The sequence below is a fragment of the Suricata suricatta genome, chromosome 17, assembly GCF_006229205.1.
Source record: "Suricata suricatta isolate VVHF042 chromosome 17, meerkat_22Aug2017_6uvM2_HiC, whole genome shotgun sequence".
NCBI classification, from domain to species: domain Eukaryota; kingdom Metazoa; phylum Chordata; class Mammalia; order Carnivora; family Herpestidae; genus Suricata; species Suricata suricatta.
The window spans coordinates 39,164,779-39,169,795 of record NC_043716.1 but is presented as its reverse complement, the minus strand read 5'-3'; positions in this window follow the sequence as shown (position 1 = coordinate 39,169,795).

The window sequence follows — 5,017 nt, the reverse complement described above, 5'->3', positions numbered from 1 at the left end:
TTTTTAAATTTTTAATATTTTTATTCATTTTTGAGAGAGAGAGAGACAGAGACAGAGCACCAGCCAGGGAGGGCTGAGAGAGAGGGAAACATAGAATCCAAAGCAGGCTCCAGGCTCAGGCTCAGAGCTGTCAGCACAGAGCCCAATGTGGGGCTTGAACCCATTAACTGTGAGATCATGACCTGAGCTGAAGTCGGATGCTTAACCGACTGAGCCACCCAGATGCCCCCATTAAAAAATTTTTAAACCTATCCACTTTTATATTTCTTGTATTGGCAGAAATTAGTCCTGAGGCAAAAGTTGGTTTAATGCATACCTTTTGGGAGTTAGACTTCTCACAAATGCTTCTTTTTAAACAATAAATCAATTTTAAAATAATGAACAAGGTTATATTTAGAAGATGTTAGGAAAACAGAAGTTCTTATCTCCATTATTTTTTTAATGAAAATAGTGGGTTTTTTTTAACGCTTATTCATTTTTGAGAGACAGACAGTGTGCAAGCAGGGGAGGGGCAGAGAGAGAGACACACAGAATCCAAAGCCGGCTTTAGGCTCCGAGCTGTCAGCACAGAGCCCGATGCGGGGCTTGAGTTCACAAACTGCGAGAACATGACCTGAGCTGAAGTTGGACCCTTAACCGACTTAGCCACCCAGGCGCCCCTCAAGTTTCACCTTAAAGGCACGCTAAGATAGAATTATGAACAATGGGTGGATGTTTTACTTAAATTGGAAAAAACTGTACACGTGGAATGGAAGGGCATATTTCGATCTGCTGATAAACTTTAAGTTAATATGACAAGTTAAAAATCCACCACATCTTTTTCCAATTTGAAACTTGTTGAATCACACTATTGTAAATAAACATTAGGATATATGTTATAAATCCTTTTCAAGAGAGTTTTCTCAAAAAAGTAAAGAATTCTTGGGGGCACCTGGCTGGCTCAGTTGGTGGAATGTGTGACTCCTGATCTCAAGCTCATGAGTTTGAGTCCCATGCTGGGTATAGAGATTACTTAAACAAAAAATCTTAAAAAAAAAATACATTTCTCCCTGAAGAAACACAGAAACAACTGAAAAATTTTTGAATAAAATCAAAAATAAATCAAGCTTCATCTCACAGTCCAGATATCTACTGGGAATCATCAGTGTATTGTAGCATTTTTTCTGTGCTCCATTTAATACTGTTTCATATTTAAGTCAGGCTGCAGAAGGGGAAGGGAGTAGAGTATGAATATTAAAGTGTGGCATGAGACCGTGGAGAGTCTTGAACTGTTGGTACAGTTAAGTACCTTAGTTACGGTGGTGGTTTCAGGAAGGTATATGTAATAGAATTCATAGGGCCACACACACACAAATGAGTGACCTCTATGGCTGGTGAAGCCCTCCTGTGCTCTATGGATTGTGCCAGGGTCAGTTTCCTTTTTTAAAAATTTTTTTATGTTTTATTAAATTTATTTTTGAGAGACAGGAGAGAGCACGAACAGGGGAGGGTCAGAGAGAGAGACACACACACAGAATCCGAAGCAGGCTCCAGGCTTTGAGCTAGCTGTCAGCACAGAACCCAACGCAGGGCTCGAACCCACAAACCGTGAGGTCATGACCTGAGCTGAAGCCGGCTGCTTAACCGACTGAGCCACCCAGGTGCCCCCGGGCTCAGTTTCCTGACTTTGATCTCATACTGTAGTCTTGCAAGTTAATATGGGGGAGACTGAGTAAAGCGTGCAGGAGACCTGCTGTACATTTCTTTGCACTTTCCTGCCAATCTATCATTATTTTAAAAAAGAAAATCAGCGTGTAGCTAGAGTCTTGTGCCCTCCATTTCCCCTTTACATGTATTATATTATATATAAAACATATATTTTTTTCATTTAGAAAGAGAAGGTCCAAGTTTCATATCCGCATGTCTTTTTAAAAAAATTTTTTTTAATGTTTACTCATTTTTGAGAGACAGAGAGAGAGAAAGAGAGAGAGAGACAGTGCAAGTAGGAGAGGGGCAGAGAGAGAGGAAGACACAGAATCCGAAGACAGGCTCCAGGCTCCAAGCTGTTGGCACAGAGCCTGACGCAGGGCTCAAACTCAAAAACCATGAGATCATGATCTGAGCCGAAGTCAGACGCCCAACCAACTGAGCCACCCAGGCGCCCCTCATATCCACATGTCTTGATTGCTTTCAAAAATGAACCAAAAAAATTCCCCCCCAAAACTTCTCTTAATATATTTCAGAGTTAACTGTTAAGAAGAGGGTATGTATTTTAAAATCTATTATTTGTTGAAATTTAATTATCTCCAGAATGCCCAAACATTCTACAGAACACAGGGGGTTATATTTGAGAGGATCAGAAAGGTTTGAAAGTACATGACAAGGTACAATTATAACACTAATAAAACACCATGAAATTATGCGTGTGGTGGACCGGAGATGGAAACAGGAATGGTGCGGTTGAGCTTTCCGAGGAGGCCCCGAGGATGCATGGTCAGGACTGATCTGTGAGGGCTTTGGGGCAGGGAAGAAAGAGGGGCAGTCTGCTGAGCAGAGCTGGTCTAGAGCAGCTCAGGGCAGGGCAGGCCATGGTGCCTGAGAACAGAATGATAAAGAACAGTCTGTCAGCGTGGGCAAAAGTGTCTAAGACCCCACCTTTAGGAGGAAGCAGGATGTGAACAAGCGTTCTGATATCAGATTCTGCCAAATACTGCTTTGCAGACCCAGTTCGAGAAAAAGAAGGAATAGAAAGCAGGGGGTGGGGGCAGGGGGCAGTGTCATTTTAAGTGAAAAGTCCAGAAAGGGCTGTTGGCTGTAGCTTCCCAGCTGGCCTTCAGGGTTCCTCTTTGTTCCGAGATTAAAGTCCAAACTCTACATGGCATAAAAGGTCCTGTATGACCTGTCTGGTCTTGGAATATCAACCTGACCTTGTCCTCTGTTGCTCCCCCAAATGCACCTTCTGGGCCTTTGCAGTTTCCAGAATCCACTGTCCCATTTCCGGGCCTCCCGCCCTCTCAGCTTCTCTTCCCTTTGCCTTCTATGCTTTTCCGTCTAGATGTCAACATTAACTGCTTCCCTGCATATAAAGCCTTGCTAGGTGGTCTCTGGAAAGCCTTCTGTCATACCTGGGTTGGATCATAGCCCCTTTTCTCTGCCTTTGGCCATCGTCAGCTCCAGGTGGGCCCTGGTGGCTTCATTTGCCTGGTGTGAGCTTCCCTTCCCTAGGTGATGGGAAAGGGGTGATTGAGCTGGAGAAGAGGAGGCAAGTCCATCTCACACTTCCCTGCCGCCTGGGCCTCAGCACACGCTAGTCCCCCCACCTTCTCTTATGTCTCCACTTGGAAAGCTTCCCTTGGAACTCAGGACCCTGTCAAATGATCGTTCCTCTATGTGCCTCCCACACTGTGCTCCCATAGCCTTTCATTCTTGCAAACACTCCATAAATATTTACTGAGCACACACTGTTGTGATCCCGTTGATGTGTGCTTACCACTTTAACTGTCACTTTGCTGCGTCGATGTCTTAGGCTGTGAATTTTTTGAGACTCACGATCTTAACTTATGTACCTAGGTATCCCCGGTTCCTGGAAAGGGTTCAGACACACAGCAGTCCTTAATATATTTGTTTTAAGAATGAATATGCTTTATATTAAAGGATATTGGTTTCCAAGAAAGTCCTAAATCCTTAAGGCCAGGAGGCATATTAAAGGTCACCTCAGGGGCGCCTGGGTGGCTCAGTTGGTTAAGTGTCCAACTTCAGCTCAGGTCCTGATCTCGCAGTTCATGAGTTTGAACTCCCTGCGTCAGGCTCTGTGCTGACAGCTCAGAGCCTGGAGCCTGCTTCAGATTCTGTCTCTGTCTCTCCCTCTGTTCCTCCCCTGCTTGTGCTCTATCTCTCTCTCAAAAATAAATAAAGATTTTTAAAAAATTCTTTTTAAGTTTACCTCATCCATCTCCTAGAATCCATCCATTCCAGGAGAGGCATCATGCAGAATTTGCTTGACCAAGTTCAGTGCAGGGGACTCACGGTCCCTGTGACTGCTTACTGGATGAGGACAGCAACGATCCTGTGGATGCTTTTCCTTCTGCGGAGCTGCAACCTGTCCCTTTGTCGTTACCTCCACTGGCCCCCCATTCTGCTTCCAGAGTGTCACAGAGAGCCCCTGCCTCCTGCAGCTGACAGCCTGCCATATGTCTGCAGTTAATGCATCTCTTCCTAAGTTTTCTCTTTCCAAGGAGGGAAAGACCATTTCCCAGCTGTGTGACCCTGAGCTTCACTTTCCTTATTTGTAAAAATTGGGATAAGACAGTACCTATCTATAGGGTTGTTGTCAAAATCAAATGAGCTCATATATGCAAAGTGTTTAGAACAGTACATGGCCTATATTAAATGCTCAATAATGATTTCAATATTATTTTGTATTAGATTTTACATGTAGCGCTTAAAATTGGACAACTATGGTTTGAGATAATTTAATTTATTCTTTGTTTATTTATTTCTTTTGAGAGAGCAAGGGAGAGGTAGAAAGAGGAGAGAGAGTCTGAAACAGACACCATGCTGTCATCTCAGAACCTGATGCTGGGCTCGATCCCATGAACCATGATATTATAATCTGAGCCAAAATCAAAAGTAAGATACTTGGGGCGCCTGGGTGGCTCAGTTGATTGAACAGCAACTATTGACTTTGGCTCAGGTCATGATCCCAGGGTCATGGGATCAAGACCAACGTTGGGCTCTGGGCTGGGTGTGGAACCTGCTTGAGATTCTCTTCTCTCTTTCTCTCTCCTCCACTCATGCTCTCTCTCACTCTCTCTAAAATAAATAAAATGTTTTAAAAAAAGGACACACTTAACCAATTTAGTCACCCAGACATTTAATTTAAAAAAACAGAATAACAGGGGCATCTGGTTGGCTCAGCCAGTAAAGCATGAGAGTGCATGAGATTCATAATCTCAGGGTGGTGAGTTCAAGCCCCATGTTGGGCATGGAGCATAGTTAATTTTTTAAAAAGCAGAATAATAAAATATATGATCACATG